Source organism: Euprymna scolopes, chromosome 28 (assembly GCF_053919585.1).
Source record: "Euprymna scolopes isolate OS-2025 chromosome 28, ASM5391958v1, whole genome shotgun sequence".
Lineage (NCBI taxonomy): Eukaryota > Metazoa > Mollusca > Cephalopoda > Sepiida > Sepiolidae > Euprymna > Euprymna scolopes.
Genome location: NC_136509.1, coordinates 61374514 through 61393508, shown reverse-complemented (window position 1 = coordinate 61393508; position 18995 = coordinate 61374514). Strand labels below are relative to the sequence as shown.

Here is an 18995-nt window from a genome sequence, read left to right as displayed (position 1 = left end):
CCGTGGGTATGGTGTTCTTTGGGTTGTAAGCTTCTCCTTTCTTCCTCCAAACGTAAGAAGCATCCATATGGCCAAACAATTCAATTTTTGTTTCGTCATTCCACAAAATACTTGAGAAAACGGACTCTGGAGAATTCACATGGGTCCTAGCAAACTTTAGACGTGCTGCAAGGTGTTTTCCGGTGTGCAATGGAGTCCTTCTTGGTCTTCTTCCTTTCAGACCATTTTCATGCAGAGTCCTTTGCAATGTTTGCCTTGATATTTTTATGCCAGAAGACTCCAGATTTTCTAAAATGTCCTTAGTAGTGGTTGTTGGATTTGCATTAACACTTCTTACAATATTCCGGGTGGCTCTAGCAGACAATTTCCTTTTCCTTCCTATACCAATCAAGTTGTTTGTTGTGTGGTGGCTCTGGAATTTTTTGATGATGCTCTGTACTGTTGCTGCAGGGACCTCAAATTTCTTGGACATTGACTTGTAACCTAAACCATCCTTATGTGAATTCACAATTTTAGTCCTAAGATCATTACTAAGCTCTTTTTTTCTTCCCCATTCTAATAATTTTTATTCTTTTATTGGTTTTCAGTTGATATCATTTTAATTTCTGAAAAAATGCAAAAAACGCAATGAAATTAATCAAAGGTTGTATAAAAGCATTCAAAATAAGAATCAAACAGGAAACAAACAGTCAGAAACTCGATTAATACTGAAAAAATAAGGGGGTATGATTATTTTTGAACATTGCAGATTTTATAAATAGCTGTATATTTCTTTTATTACAAGTATCCCGAGATTTTAAAATGACGAAAATGATCAGAAGAGGTTTATTAAGAATATGTATCAATATGGACGTAAACAATAAATTCTTACAAAGTTACACCTAATAAACTCAATTTTCAGGGGGGGGGGTATGAATAATATCGGGCACAAGTGTATATATATCAGTGTGTGGGTGTGTACATGTACGCATATATATGTATATATGTGTACATACTACTGAGTGGGTGAGTCCAAATGTTTTGCCGATTCCGATTGTGTCTTAAATTCCCGATTCCGATTCTTTTTAAATTTCGAAATATTTAATTACTGATTTGTTTTGTCTTTTTTTTTCGAATTACTCGAAAACCTTCTTATGTCTGCATATATTTTCGCAAACAAAAATGCACTTAGCGTGTGTGTGGGGGTGCATGTATTAAATATACGCGGGAAGGTTCTAAATATTTTTCTCGAATGTTTTCCTTTTAATTGATTGAAAATAATGAAACAGTTAAAGATGCATTTCTCTTTTAAAACAAAGCCGATTTGAATTTGTTGTTGGCAAAATGCTATTTGAATATTTCATAAACAATTGAAAATAATTAACGATATGCAAAATAAAACGATATAGGAACAGTATAGTTAACAAACTCCCCTCTCTATTTTAAACATGAGGGTCTAAATAACATAGTTACTATATAGAAAACAATTCTTAATGGATGTGAATGTATCCTTAACCATTCTATACGTTCTCTCTACCAAAGAATGTTCATGTGTTTACCCTAATCATCAATATTTTCCTGAATGCAAAAAAAAAAAAACGAAGCAAAAAACGGTACAGATAATTATAATGGCAATACTTTTTACTAATGTTGTAAGAATTTTAGACCAACACCCTTGGCAAAAATGATATTTTCGTTTTGTTTTATTCGACTTTCATTTTGTTTTATGCGATTGCATATGGGCACCTTCAAAATCTTGCCGGAAAAAAAAGCACAAACAATTATTTTTAAATTTCAATTTTCCTGCATTAAGTTAACTTAAAATGATGAATAATCATCATTTCCAGGCTACTCTTACATTGTAGAAATGTTCACTCAGTCGAAGTCTAACTGGCAAGGTTATAAAACTATGTGTAATCGCTAGACCCCCCCCCCCTAAAAAAAAAGCTTACAGAATTTATTCATCGATCAGATAAAAGAAAGCAAATCGTTTTGCATAAGTTTCATAGCACTCCTTATGTATTTCACAAGGACCAGATGAGTGAGGTGTTGCGCTACGTAAAAATTGATGAAAATAAATTGACAGTGGAGGAGTCGTTTCTCCGCTCCATCGAGATAAAAGGTAAAAGCCCGGAGGACATTTCTCAACGTATTTTGAGAGAACTGGAGAATGATGGGATTCAGATTGGTGACTGTATATGCCAGACATTCGACAATGCTGCTATTATGGCAGGCCACCGATCGGGTGTGCAGAAACGAATCTCCGAAATCAATTCAAAAGCTCTATTTGTGGCATGCACTAACCATTCATTAAATCTGGCTTGCGTACATGCCGCTTCTGTAGCGGTTCACTCTGTTACATTTTTGGCATACTGGACCAGTTATTCTCGTTCTTTTCTGCATCTACACATCACTGGGACGTTTTCATTCAGTTGACTGGTCTAAGTATCAAGCAGATCATGAAAATTACATGGAGTAGTCGAGCAGATGCTGTAAATGATGTGGTAAAAAATTATTGGAGTCGTCATTGCCCTGGAACAACTTACAGAAGGAGAAAATGCAACTACAAGATCAGATGCATCTTTAATTCTCAACTCGGTATTGTCGTTTCCGTTTCTTTTATTTCTGAGCTTTTGGAAAACTATTCTCCCAGAAATCAATGATGCCCAGAAGTATCTTAAAGAAAAGGGGCTGGATCTGCAACAAAGTTCTGTCAGGCTGACGTCGTTGAGAGATTGCCTTCTTCAGAATTGTGGACACTGCAATAGACGAGTCAAAAAACTCTGCTCTGAAATTGGGATAAGCACGGAGCATCGTATCCGCAAAAATAACGAATGGGTGGTGATGCAGCACTGGGGTTTCATACAGAGTTTAGATGGGAAATTTTGCCTGTCATAGAAAGGTTGACTGAAGAAATATCTTGCTGATTTCAACAAGTTCACAATCTTGCAAGTAAATACGCTTTTCTTACACCGTCAAATATGCTTGATGATAATTATGATTGTCAGCTTGACGAGGATATAGAAAAAGATAAATTATTTGCCGAAAAGAAGAGATTACAGTATTTTGTGAAAGCTTCAGTTTAATGTTGTGACGCTTTGGGATGTGATCATAGCATAGTATCTGTGTTAACTGTGGCAAGCAGAGCCAAGGGTCAAAGCATTATTATTATTATTATTATTATTATTATTATTATTATTATTATTATTATTATTATTATTATTATTATTATTAGGAAAGATCCTGCAAGGGGAACAGATGCCAATAATTATAGACCAATTACATGTCTGCCATTGATGTGGAAACTGTTGACTGGAATATTTGCGGAGAAAATTTATGAACATCTTGAGAGTAATGGTGTTTTTCCTGACGAACAGAAGTGTGCCGGAAAGGCTCGAGAGGTTCCAAAGAGCAACTACTAATTGATGAAGTATTAATGCAGGATGCGAAGAAGAAGAAGAAGAAGAAGAAGAAGAAGAAGAAGAAGAAGAAGAAGAAGAAGAAGAATCTGAGCATAGCATGGATCGATTACAGAAAGGCTTACGACATGGTTCTTCATTCATGGATACGTGAAACACTATTGATGATGAAGGTTGCTGAAAATGTGGTAGGGCTTTTGGTATGGCTCAATTGAAAACGGTGCTGACAGCAAACAGAGAGGTGATGGGGAAGGTTGGCATTAAACGTGGAATATTTCAAGGAGATTCGTTATCGCCACCTCTTTTTTTAATGATAATGATGCCACTGAGCATCCTCTTGAAGTGATAAAATCTGGGATATTACTTTGAATCTGGTGACAGACGCCTCAACCATCTACTGTTTATGGATGATTTGAAAATATTCGATAGAAATGAAAAGGAAATGGAGAGACTGGTATAACTTGTGGGGACGTACTCAGAAGACATTGTGATGGAGTTTGGGATGAGTAAATGCGCGGTGCTGGTGATGAAAAGAAGAGTAAAGGTTCATTCGAATGGAATAGTGCTGCCAAATGGAGAAGTCATGAAAGAAATATAAGGATATAAGTATTTGGGAGTGTTGGAGGGTGCAGGAATCATGAACAGAGAAATGAAGGAGAAAGTCAGGAAGGGTTATCTTAGAAGAGTGAAACTAATTGCAAAGTCGAAACTGTATGGAGGAAACCTAATGAAAGCAGTGAATGCATGGGCAGTCAGTGTTTTGAGATACAGTGCGGGAATTTTAGAATGGTCTGACAAGGATTTGCATGCCATTGATATCAAAACAAGAAAAGTTTTTAGCAATGTTTGGTATATTTCACATTCGAAGTAGCGTAGCAAGTCGGTATCAAAAGAGGAAAGACGGTGGGAGAGGATTGAAAAGTGTAAAAGATTGTGTAAGAACCTAGGAGATGTCGTTGAAGGAGCATGTGGTTAGAAGTGAGGAGTGGATGCTTAAGGTTGTGGCCAATAAAGTGAAGGTATGTGAGACCAAGGCTGATTATGTGAAACGTATGGATAGAGAAAGGGAAGAGGAACTGGCTAGGAAGAAAATGCATGGAAGGTTCTTCCAGGATATAGCAGAAGTGGCTGATGAAAGATCATGTCAATGGCTTAGAGCTGGGTATCTAGCTGAGAGTACTGAAGCTTTTGTTTGTGCAGCACAAGAGCAAGCATTAGGAACACGATTGTTCAAAAAAGTGGTTCTAGGAGAGGAAGTTGCTGCACAATGCCGGATTTGTGGTAAGACCTCAAAGTCAATTGCGCACCTTGCAGCAGGGTGTAGTGGACTGGCCCAGAGAGAGTACCGCAAAAGACACGATCGCATGGGACTCCGGATATACTGGGAGGTGTGTAAGTGGGTTGGGGTGAAGTGTGCTGGAAAATGGTTTGAGGAGGTGCCTGATGAAGTGAGAACAAGTGAGGATGGCAAGGTAGACGTATGATGGGACAAAAGTGTCATAACGACCAAGCAATCGGAACATAATCGTCCGGATTTGGTCGGCAGTAACAGGGTCTAAAAAAATGGCAGATTGTAGACTTTTCAGTACCCTGGGACAGGAATGTGTGAGAGAAGGAGAATGAGAAGTGGAGCAATTATGCTCCATTGGCCTTGGAGATAAGGCGTATATACGGGGTTAAAACACACATAATCCCGGTTGTAGTTGGTACACTAGGAGTAGTATCAAGTCGTGTGGAAGGGCAATTGAAAAAACTACAAATCCCCGATGTTTTAGGCGGCCTTCAGATCTCTGCAATTGTAGGTACTACCAGCATCCTTAGGAAAACCGTTGATCTTTGAAGCCGGGATTAAGGGAAATCCTATGAAAATGAATCCCATCCCTTTCCAGAGAGACGTTGATAAACGAAATCAAAATTATTTTTATTAATTGATTCGAGCAACGACGAATCGCTGGATCAATTATAATGATTAGAAAAATAAACAATTAAATTGGGGAAAAATGATTGACATATAATATAATAATATCGCAGAAGGAATGTGAAAATAGAAAATAGATATAAACATGATTTGTGGTTTGCATAAGCAAATAACTCGATTGGGGTTACATCAGCTGTTGGTCGGATACAAGTAATGAAACACGTGATGAAATGTAGATTTGGGGACAGTTGTTAGCTGGACGTAGAACGGATGACTCAAAAAGGGGAGTTGGTCTCCTGACGCAGGGAGCGGCGTCATTTCAGGCAGCCAAGATGTAAAAACGTGTAATCTCTGGAGATTCCGGCTGGATCATGAAAATAAATGTTCGCAAATAATTCAGGTATGTTTTGTGTTACTTACATCTGTTAAAAACAACTGCTTGTCTACAACTGTTTCGACACGTCCACGCCAATCTTTTCCTGTTGGAACTGCTGCATAAATGTTAAAATACAGGGTGACCTCAAAAAAACAAAAGAGACCATCTACAACATATGCTGTAGAACGGAGAAAAAAGAAAAAAAGGCCAAAGATCCTAGTGTTTTGATGTGATTGTTTGAATATAATAAACTAGTTATGACCAAAGTTTCATTTAAATAGGACAAAACACTAAGAAACGAGGCTTAATTAGATCTGGAGCACGTTTTTTTAGTCACCCTGTATACACACTAGACTATCAACTAAATGATACAACGTATATATGTACACGTATTTACACGTTCATGAATACACGGATAAAATATAAAACCCAACTATTCAACATATATGTCGTTATGAAATATATTTACATACACATTACACAACAGGACTCTTTTTAGAGCCCCATTTTAGAGCCTTTTTTGGTGCCGTTACGTAATATCAGGAAACGACAAAATCAATTTGAACTTTTAAACTTTATACAGGGATTCCACCTAGGGGATTCCGTCCCTAATATTGTGATCTTGCTGCGCATCTCCTTACCCGAGCTATTAGCGTTGCCAGCTGCGAGCGCTCTTTCTCGAAACTTAAACTCATAAAAACTACTTTCGTTCAAAATTTAGCCAGACAAGGCTTACAGACTTAGCAACCCTCTCCATAGAGAGAGAACTTGTCGATAGAGTGAATTTTGATAGAGTTATTGATAACTTTGCCGCAAAATAAGTGTGAAAAGTATGTTTGTAAATTTTCACCTGACTTGATGCCTTGCGATAGTTCTCTCACAAAAAATAAATTTATAATCTTATTTTCAATTCATAAATACATTCACTTAAAAAATGTTTAACTATTGAAACATTATTAATAAAAACAAATTTCTTAAATTTCGCGCTTAAACTGGGCGATTACATACACAGATTTCAAATAGCACAGACACAAGTCGTATTTGTCTCCTCGGGAGGCTCGACCTCTTAATAATAACATTATGAAGAAAAAGAAAAGAAAACTACATCGGATTATCCTCTCTTTTATACAGCCTTGTTTTTGTGAAAATTCGGAAATAACAACAATAAAAAAAGTAAATATAAATGATTTTATCATTTTTTGTTTTCAAATATTCTCATTTAAATTTATAAATTCAAATTACAAATATTCTCATTTAAATTTATAAAAAATGTTTTCTAAAATGTGTGACTTTCTATTTCTTAAATTTCGCGCTTAAACCAAACGATTACACAGAAGGATTTCAAAAAACGCCGATACAAGACTTTTTTTTTCTCTTTGAGGAGCTCGACCTTTAATAATAATATTATGAAGAAAAAGAACAGAAAACTAAATCGGACTATCCTCTCTTTGATACAGCCATGTTTTTTGCAAAAATTCAGTCTTTAACAAAAACAAAAAAGTAAATAAAAATGATTTTATCATTTCATAGCATTTTCAGGTGTCCAAATGTTCTCAATTAAATTAATTATTATATTTGTTTATTAATACAGAGTGACCCAAAAAAACAAAACAAAAGCTAAATGGAGGCCATCTAGAACATATGCTGTAGGACGGAGAAAAAAAAGGCCAAAGACCCTAGTGTTTTGATGTGATGTTTTGAATATAATAAACTAGTTATGACCAAAGTTTCATTTCATTCGGACAAAACACTAAGAAACGGTGCCTAATTAGAGTTGAGACCCGTTTTGGGGGGGAGTCACCCTGTATAAATATCAGCATTTGATATTTCGTCAAAAAAGTTTTGTTTGAACTTTTTGTTTTCAGAGTTGCCATATTTTTATTGATTGAATTGAACTACGTTTTACTATATAGCAACATTCGATTTAATTGGAAAAACTTAATATCAGTTTTATTGAAAAGACTTTTCATTTTCTAGGTAATGTATCGTTTTTTTCGCTAATGCAAATGTTCTCCCTCTCTCTCTCACACACACACACACACATATATATATATATATATATATATATATATATATATATCAGTTAAGTATTAAAATCCAGTTAAAGCGACCTTATTTTTCAACTAATGTTTACCATAACCATTTCTAACAGCTCGTCGTGTTTTTAATTCACATGCCGAAGTAGTAAAAGACGTAAACGGTGTAATAATAAACTAATCGGAACCAAAGAAAGCGAAAAAATAGAAATTTGAATGATTCTATGTCAATAGATAAGGGATTTTATTCCTCTATTCCAATGAATTAATCCGTAAAAAAACAATAGCAGATATTTTCATGCTTTGTTGGTAGATTGAAATAGTTAAGGGGTGGTGGTTACTTGTTTACCGAACACAATTTGCGTATGGTTGATCGAAAACAAAATGAAAGACGTTCATTTAGTGAAAACGGAAGTAAATGCTTCAGAAAACAAAAAAGAAAGAGAAGATAAACGAGAGAATGGCAACGTTAATTCTCACAGTTACTCAGTTAATAGAATAAATGTGTGAGAAGGGATAAACAATTTGATGTTGTTTGTGTTTCATTGAACTAAGGAGAATCGAAACAGAATATATAAAGGGGCTGAAAATAGAAAGAGTGACGTGATATCATAAGATAGAAATTTATTGTTTAACGAAATGTGGTGTCATTGAATAAAAACAAATGCGTTGCTTTGTTTTAATCCGTGTATTTTGTAATTCTATGTGTCTTTTGTGCGTTCAGCAAAGAAAATGTGCCACGTAAATGCATCAATATGGGTCATGATAATTACATTACAGATACGCGAAATGGTTTTCATTCAAAACTTAATCGCGGCAGTGACGCAACTTAAACGAGATTAATTGATGCATTTCTCGATGAAAATTTCATTTAATATGGAGGTGTAGCAAACCGACAGACGGCACCACATTTCAAGAGAAATTCGGGAAAGCATCAACAAAATGACAACAGATCACGATATGAATAAAAAAGGTGGTACTGTACGACCAAACACAGGTAGATGTGCATTAAAATGCAAATGTGTAATTAAATGCAAATGCGTAATAGATTGCTAATGTGTAATATAACGCAAATGTGTAATATAACATAATGAAAATGTGCAACATAACATAATGCAAATGTGTAATATAATGCTAATGTGTCATATAATATAAAGCAAATGTGTAATATAATGCAAATATGAAATATAATTCAAATGTGTAATATAATATAAAGCAAATGTGTAATATAATATAAAGCAAATGTGTAATATAATGCAAATATGAAATATAATTCAAATGTGTAATATAATATAAAGCAAATGTGTAATATAATATAAAGCAAATGTGTAATGTAATGCAAATATGAAATATAATTCAAATGTGTAATATAATGCAAATATGAAATATAATTCAAATGTGTAATATAATGCAAATATGAAATATAATTCAAATGTGTAATATAATATAAAGCAAATATGAAATATAATTCAAATGTGTAATATAATGCAAATATGAAATATAATTCAAATGTGTAATATAATGCAAATATGAAATATAATGCAAATGTGTAATATGATGCAAATATGAAATATAATTCAAATGTGTAATATAATATAAAGCAAATGTGTAATATAATGCAAATGCGTAAAATAATGCAAATGTGTAATAAAATATTATGTGAATATGTAATATAATGAAAATATGTATTAAATATGTAATATAATGGAAATGTGTAATATAATGCAAATGTGTATTATAATGCAAATGTGTAATATAATATAATGCAAATGTGTAATATGACGACAATGTGAATATAATGCAAATGTGTAATAAAATATTATGTGAATATTTAATATAATGAAAATATGTATTAAATTGCAAATGTGTAATATAATGCAAATGTGTAATATAATTAAAATGTTTGATATAATAGAAATGTTTAATATAATATAATGTAAATGTATAAGATAATGCAAATGTGTAACATAATGCGATTTTGTAATATAATGCAAATGTGTAACATAATGCGATTTTGTAATATAATGCAAATGTGTAATATAATGACAATCAGTATTATTATTCAAACATTTATCATAATGAAAATGCGTAACATAATGCAAATGTGTAATATAATGCTAACGTGTAATATAACAAAATGTGTAATATAATACAAATATGTATTATAATATCCTGCAAATGTGTATTAACATGCAAATGTGTAACATAATGTGATTGTGTTATATAATATAATGGACATGTGTAATATACAGCAAATATGTAATATAAAGTAAATGTGAAATATTATATGATGCAAATGTGTAATATGATGCAAATGTTAATTATAATGCAAAAGTGTAATATGATTCAAAAGTGTAATATTATGCAAATGTATATTTTAATGCAAATTTGTATAAAAATGCAAATGTGAAATATAATGCAAATGTGTATTATAATATAATGCAATTGTGTAATATAATTCAAATGTGAAATATAATGCAAATGTGTAATATAATATAATGCACATGTGTTATCTAATACTAATGTGTAATATAATGCCAAAGTGTATTATAATCTAGATTTGTAATATAATATAATGGTAATGCGTAATAAAGGTTTAATATAATACAAATGTATATTTTATGCAAATGTCTAATATAATGCAAAGGTGCAATATAATGCAAATGTGCAATATAATGCAAATGTGTAATATAATATAATGCAAATGTGTAATATAATTCAAACATGTAATATAATACAATAATGTGTAATGTAATACAAATGTTTAATATAATGCTAATGTTAAAAATACTGAAATGTGTATTATAATGCAAATTATTAATATAATACAAAAGTTTAATATAATGTAATACAAATATGTAATATAATGCTAATGTGTAATATAATACAAATATGTAATATAATGAAAATGTTTAATATAATGCAAATGTGTAATATAATACAAAGGTGTAATATAATGAAAATGTTTAATATAATGCAAATGTTTTATATAATGCAAATGTGTAATATAATATAATGTAAATGTGTATAATAATGTACTATAAATGTGTAATATATTGCAAATGTGTAATATAGTATAATACAAATGTGCATTACAATGCAAATGTGCAATTTAATGCAAATGTGTAATATAATGCTAATGTGTAATATAACGCCAATGTGTAATATAATACATATGTGTAATATAATAAAATGCAAATGTGTATTAAAATGGAAATTTGTAATGTAATGCAAATGTGTATTATAATGCAAATGTGTATTATAATGCAAGTGTGTATTATAATGCTAATAATAATATAATGCAAATGTGCAATATAATGCAAATGTGTAATATAATTCAAATATATAATATAATGCTTATGTGCAATATAATGCAAATGAGTAATACAATGAAAATTTGTATTATAATGCAAATGTGTAATATGATGCTAATGCATAATATAATGCAATTGTGAAATATAATGCAAATGTGTAATATACTGCAAATGTGTATTATAATGTAAATTTGTGTTATAATATAATGTTAATGTGTATTATAATGCAAATGTGTAATATAATGCAAATGTGTAATATAATATTTTGCAATTAGTTAACATAATGACAATGTGGAATATAATATAATTCAAATTTGTAATATAATGCAAATGTGTAATATAATGCAAATGTGAATTATAATGAAAATATGTAATATAATGCCCATGCGTTCTATAATATAATGCAAATATGTAGTATAATGCAAATGTGTAATATAATATAAATGTGTAATATAATAAAAATATTTTATAACTATAATGCAAATGTATAATAAAATACAAATGCGAATTACAATGCAATTGTGTAATATAATTCAAATGTGTAATATGACGCAAATGTGTAATATGATGCAGATGTGTAAAATAATATAATGCAAATGTGTAATATAATGCAATATGTAATATAATGCAAATATGTATTATAATGCAAATGTCTTATATAATATAATGCCAATGTGTAATATAATACAAGTTTGTAATATAATATAATACAAATGTGTAATATAATGCTTATGTGTAATATAATGCAAATGTGTAATACAATAAATATGTGTAATATAATGCAACTGTGTTATAAAATATAATGCCAATGTGTATCATAAGGGTAATGTGTAATGTAATATAAATGTGTAATATATTGCAAATGTGTAATATAATATAATACAATTATCCATTACAATGCAAATTTCTAATATAATGCAAATGTGTAATATAATGCTAATGATCAATATAACGCAAATGTGTAATGTAATACAAATGTGTAATATAATATAATGCAAATGTGTATTATAATGGAAATTTGTAATATAATGCAAATGTGTATTATAATCCTAATATATAATATAGTGCAAATGTGTAATATAATTCAAATACGTAATATAATTCAAATATGTAATATAATGCAAATATGTAATATAATGCAAATGTGTAATATAATGCAAATGTGTATTATAATGCAAATGTGTAATATATTATAATTCAAATTTGTAATATAATGCAAATGTGTAATATAATGCAAATGTCTAATATATTATAATTCAAATTTGTAATATAATGCAAATGTGTAATATAGTTTCAATTGTAATTATAATTAAAATATGTAATATAATGCACTTGTGTAATATAATATAATGCAAGTATGTAATATAATGCAAATGTGTATTATAATGCAAATGTGTAATATATTATAATTCAAATTTGTAATATAATGCAAATGTGTAATATAATGCAAATGTCTAATATATTATAATTCAAATTTGTAATATAATGCAAATGTGTAATATAGTTCCAATTGTAATTATAATTAAAATATGTAATATAATGCACTTGTGTAATATAATATAATGCAAGTATGTAATATAATGCAAATGTGTATTATAATGCAAATGTGTAATATATTATAATTCAAATTTGTAATATAATGCAAATGTGTAATATAATGCAAATGTCTAATATATTATAATTCAAATTTGTAATATAATGCAAATGTGTAATATAGTTCAAATTGTAATTATGTGTAATATAATATAATGCAAGTATGTAATATAATGTAAATCTGTATTATAATGCAAATGTGTGTTATAATGCAAATTTGTGATATAATATGAATATGTAATAATGTGCAAATGTGTAATAATTATAATGCAAATGTGTAATAAAATACAATTGCGTATTTATGATTCAATTGTGCAATATAAATATTTTAAAAAAGAGTTCAAATGTGTAATATAATGCAAATATGTAATATAATGCAAATGTGTAATATAATATAATGCTAATGTGTAATATAATGCTGCTGTGTTATATAATGCAAATGTGTAATAATAATGCAAATGTGTATTATAATGCAAATGTGTATTATAATGTAAATGTATAATATAATGCAAATGCGTAATATAATACAAATGTGTATTATAATGCAAATGTTTAATATAATGCAAATGTGTAATATGATGCAAATGTGTAATAATATATAATGCAAATGTGTAATATAGTGCAAACGTGTAATGTAATACAAATGTGTAATATAATGCAAATGTGAAAAATAATACAAATGTGTATTATAATTGTTGTGGACTGTTCTATCCATTATATAAACCATAGACTAGGGTTGGGCAAACTACCGCCCGCGGGCCGCATGCGGCCCGCCAAAGGAATTCATGCGGCCCTCCAAGTACTGAATATTAAATTGTGGTTTTCTCATAGCTGTGCGGACTGGCGGACACACGTACGGGCAGATCCTTGCAAAAAATGAAAATTTGGCGATGAAAATATACCTTCGTTAACAATCTAATTAAATTTCTGAAGAAAGAAAAACAAATAAAGTAAAAGAAAACGAAGAAACCTTACGAATTACACATTAAAATATGACTGTTTTATGGGGACTGGTAAGATTACACTTGGTTCCCAGCTAGACTGCCTGGCGTAGCTTTATTGGATCCCTTTTGATTTTCCGTGCCCGAAACTTTTGCCTGGCCGAAAACAGGCAATAAATTATTTTGATATACTAAAAATATTGTGGGGACCATAAAATCTGGCGCTTGTAGTCTGGGGTACAGCCGACCGACCGGTCAAGTCTTAGCGAACTCTCTCCCATCTCCGTTACTCCTAAAATACACTAAAATTTTCATGATATTTAGAATTTCTAAAGAAAGGACATCTTATAAATTCATTGCCAAGCATTTTAGTAAGTAACAATATTGACTAATTATTTTGTTTACATCTGTAATTATGCTAATTTGTTACAAAAATTTAGTAAATTTAAATTCCCATTATGTAATTTCGTAAGTCAAACTTTTTAGAACATCAATAAGAGGGTTTTATGCAAATTCAAGCAAAATATTTTTAAAAAATGTAATCAATATTGACCCGTTTTGTCAAATATTTACTCGTTCAAAATATCTTGATTGAAATAATATCTAAAATTTAAAATATTGCAGGACGCCCCCACACACACACACACACACACACACACACACACACACACATACATATATATATATATATATATATATATATATATATATATATATATATATATATATATTAGTCAATTTTGTACATTTATTACTGATTAAAATAAATTAACTGATTTATAAAATATGTATTAAAACACACTTTTAATCTTGTTTTCCATTTTTCTATAAATGACCAAAAATTAATTCAATATATGCAAAAAGTCTATAAAATGTAACATTTTGTGGGTGTTTAAAAAAAATTGCAAAAATGTGTGAATACCAATCGAATCTTCGATTTGTTTCATGCCGTTTCTAATTTTTTTGTTATGTTTTCGATAACTATATTTTCAAGTACTCATTTTACTTCTTTTTTTAATATTTTCGTAAATTGAATCAACATTGTGGTAAATATGGATAAGCACGCTATGCTTTTCGGTTGTCACAAAAATGGAACGGAAGTTCTAATTTCGTTCTAGTTTACTGATTTTTTTTGTTATAAACGACAAATGCGTGAAATAAGTCAATTTTAATAGAAAAAACAAATTCAGCGAAAAAATAATTTACCGAAAAAAAAATATAAAAAAACAAATAATTTAAAATAGATTTATAAATTTTATCGTTTCATGTTAATACCAATCAAAAACAAAGTTAAATTAACGGGAAATGAAGCCATTTTTGATTGGTATCAATGATTTAAAATAAATTTATAAAATCCATTTTCATGTTAATAACAATAAAAAAAATATTATTCCCGTTAAAATTAAAAACAAATTTTATTTTTTCGTTTTAAAAAAATGGCGTTTGTATTACCTGTACGTGCCCGGAAAACTCGTCTCCGGAAAACTCGTACCCAGAAAACTCGTACTCTTTCGTTAGATAGGAAAACTGGTCCCTTATTGAATAAATACCGATTGAAAACACATTTTATGATCGTTCTTGAAGGAGATATTGTTTTTTTAAAATAGACTATAGCCCCCCATAATATTTAAAAAAAATATTTTTACTTGTTTAATGTTTTTTTTTCTTTAAATAAAATCGAGTTTCTAAGTGTCCGTTTTCTACCTAACTGGCTAAGTTCTTAGTGGTTTCACTTATTTTAAAGCGTTTATCATGTTCATAAACGAGACCGCATATTTTTTTATATCAATATAAAACGAATTTACTTATTTACTGTTGTTTATAAAAGGGTAAAATCGATTTTTCTACCTCGCCGACTATGTTGTTTGTTGTTTAATTTATTTGGAATCGCTTATTCGGTAAAGAAAAAAAAACACAGAAAACAAACAAAAAACATGTCGAGTGTTACGTGAGAACGAGAAATAATGTCCGACATGAGGGTGTATTACATCTTAGGGGTCTTGATAATCGCTAAAAAATAGAAAATTAAAGAAATTACTGAGGGAGATTTGGTTTTAAAAAGAAAATAATAAATTTTAATATTTTTAAAAATATAATTTAAAGAGAGAGTGGGGGGGGTAAAAACTATATCTCCCTCCGAAAAACAACTAACAAAAAATGAAATTAAAAAGATTCTTGATAAACGATAGCGGATTTTTCAATAAAATTGATTAATAAATTTATTTAGTGATTACTTTTTCTCTTAATGATTGATTTTAGAATTTCTAAGTAAAAATTAAAAAAATTAAAAATGAGTTAACTAGAGATTGTTAGCACAAGGCATCTCTCGCGCCAAAAAAGTATTTCGCTTTTAATTTATTAGTAAATTACAATATTTTTTTTGTTCTTATTTTAACGATGTTTTTTGGAGTAATGAAAACAATAATTAAAACAAAACAAAAAAAATTAAAAAACAGGGAGCGATTCGATTCTTCGTTACTTTTTTGTTTTGTTTTTTTAATTCTGATAGTTTTTTTTATGTTTTTGTTTTCTGTCATACCAAATGCACTCATGCGTTATTTAAAATTATAATTTTGCAAAATTTCACAGGACGACAATAAATGTTGATAATTGATAAAATTATAATTTTAAATAACGCATGAGTGCATTTGGTATGAGAGAAAACAAAAACATAACAACAACACTGTTGAATATTTATCGTCCCGAAATCGAGCAAATTAAATAGACAGGCGAGCTTCGTTGTTAACTGTGAGATATTAAGATTTGTATGTGATATAAAAGTTTTAAAAAATTGTGAACCGACAAAAGCCTTTTGTAGACATACAGAAAAAGCGAACACACATACATACATACGTACATACACACATACATACATACATACATACATACATACATACACACATACATACATACACATATACATACATACATACACATATACATACATACACACATACATACATACATACATACATACATACATACATACATACATTTTCGCTTTTATATTTATAGATTTGTTGTTTATAATTCTTGTTTCTGAAAATAAAATCACAATAGTTGTTCCTATTTACAATGCCCCCCCCCCCCCGGACAGAGTTAGACACCAGGGTCGTTTTTTAACGTGGAGAAAAGGAACAAAAGTAAAAATTGTCTCAGTCGTGAAGGATTTCTCCTCCACTGAAAGAGAACAAGAAATTGAAGTGCAGCATTTGAAGAACAGACATTACACTTTGATCTTGTCCCGAAGGCCAAGTAAAAACATTGTTTTTTAGTTATCAGTAAATAAATTCAAACATTGATTGATATTCATTTTCTTATTTTCGTACGATTTCTTGGTCACGTGTTCAATTAGAAAATTATTTTTAGAACTGGAACGAAATTAGAAGTTCTGTAGGCACCTCCAAAATTCACCACAGAATTACCCCCTATATGTAACACGATGTAACTTTATTATAAATTAATATTATCAATATAACTTCTGTATCATTTAAAAGAAGAAGGGCAGAATAAACTAGTAATAATTAAAAAAAAAATTTTTCATCGTACGAAAATAATGAAATCGTGAAACGAAAATCGTGTTTACATAATTGGCGCTTTAAAATAACGTTCCCCCGTAGTAAGCATTGACAACATATCCGTTTAACAAATCTAGCAAAAATCCGTTTAACAAATCTAGCAAAAATCAACTAATGGTCAGATTTTTGTGAAATTTTCGATGCTTATCCATTTTTTAATTGACAAAAACTTTGAAATTACAGAAGAATTACTATCCATGGAGTCTCTCAAAGACACAGCCACTGGAAACGATTTATACAACAGTATCATTAGCAGTCTAATCAGGTCTTGGTTAAGCCTGGATAAACTGGCAAGTATTACAACTGATGGCGCTCCTTCACTCAGAGGCAAACACTGTGGCCTTGTGACCTTGATGAATAAAAAATCAAAGAAGATTTTCCATCGCACAGTGTGTTGTCTTTTTACTGCATCATGCATCAAGAAAGCCTTTGTAAATCATCTTTGAAACTCAAACATGTTATGGATCCAGTAGTGCGTGCAGTGAACTTAAGAGCACAGGGACTGAAACACAGGCAGTTCCAATGTTTCTTGTAAGATATCGAGGCAGATTTTACTGATGTGCTGTATCACACAAATATCCGATGGTTAAGTGTGGGGGAAGTACTGAAGAGAATATGGGACGTTAAAGCAGAGGTTGTCATGTTTTTTAATATGAAAGAAATTCCTTGTGACTTTTTAAAAGAAATGGAGTATGACGAATGGGTTTGTGGTTTTGCATTTGCTGTAGACATATTGCAAAATCTGAGTGAGTTAAATACAAAACTACAACGCAAAAGTGTATTTGCTCATGAATTGTATGTTGAAGTGAAAGCGTTTCAATTGGAACTTAAACTTTTTGTTAAGCAGCTTAAAGAGCAAAACTTTGTTCATTTTTCGTTGTTGAAAACACGAGCTGTTACACAAGCATTATCAGACAAATACAGTTCCCACTTGATGGCTCTAAAAGAGGAATTTATCAGAAGATTTGTTGATTTCAAGGCAATTGAAGGACAGTTTGATTTGCTCAGCTCACCTTTTTGCATGTGACGTTCAAACAGCTGCCAAAGAACTACAGGTAGATCTTATTGATTTGCAAGCCGACAACTCTTTAAAAAGGCTCTTTGAAAATAAACCACTAGTCGAATTTTATGCATCTCTGCACCCAGAAAAGTTTTAAAATATGAAAAATTTTGCAAGGAAGACGTTTGTGTTATTTGCTTCAACTTACATATGTGAGCAGACTTTTTCCATATTGAAAATTAACAAGTCAAAGAACAGATCATTTCTCACAGACTTAAATCTTCAGTCAGTGTTTAGAATCAGTACAAGCAACTTGACACCTAATTTCAACAAACTGGTAAATGATTGCAGTCAGTTGCATCATTCTCCCTGAGTCATTTTGATCCTTCTGTTGCTCAGTTGCTGAGCTATTATGTTTTTCAAATAAATATATTTCATATGAAGTTACTGTTTTAAAATATCAATAGAAATATGTTTTCCTCTTAAAATTGAGTTACTTAATTTTTAAATAAATCTGATTCATGTGACGGTTCTTTTTTAATATATAAATTCATTTTTGTTCTTCGAGTTACTTTATATGTGTATCTTTTAAAGATTTTATTCTAAAATATTTATTAATAAGATATTTTTAAATCTCTTTAAATAGAGTTACTTAAGAATTGCTTTTATTCTTCAAACAAGGTTATTTGTTTTTCAAATGTGTTTCATATGAAGCTCATACTTAAAAATACATATCAATAAAATTGTTTTCTTTTAAAGTTTAAAGTTACTGTATCTTTCAAATAAATGTGTTTTATGGGAATCTTCTATAGTACTTTAAAATGCTAATAAATGAAAATTA

General features: G+C 30.1%; 2 protein-coding genes across 2 annotated transcripts in view; both read right to left on the bottom strand.

Annotated features, from left to right (window-relative positions):
- Window positions 1-18995, bottom strand: part of LOC145249674 (fatty acid-binding protein, liver-type-like) — a 226783-nt gene that overhangs the window by 162514 nt on the left and 45274 nt on the right. The gene's annotated exons all lie outside the window — the stretch shown is intronic.
- The window catches only part of LOC145249673 (uncharacterized), a 184000-nt gene continuing 181682 nt past the window's right edge, over window positions 16678-18995 (bottom strand). The window contains exon 2 of the mRNA XM_080111461.1: window positions 16678-16756. The gene's annotated coding sequence lies outside the window, so the exon portion shown is untranslated. The remainder of the gene's footprint in view (window positions 16757-18995) is intronic.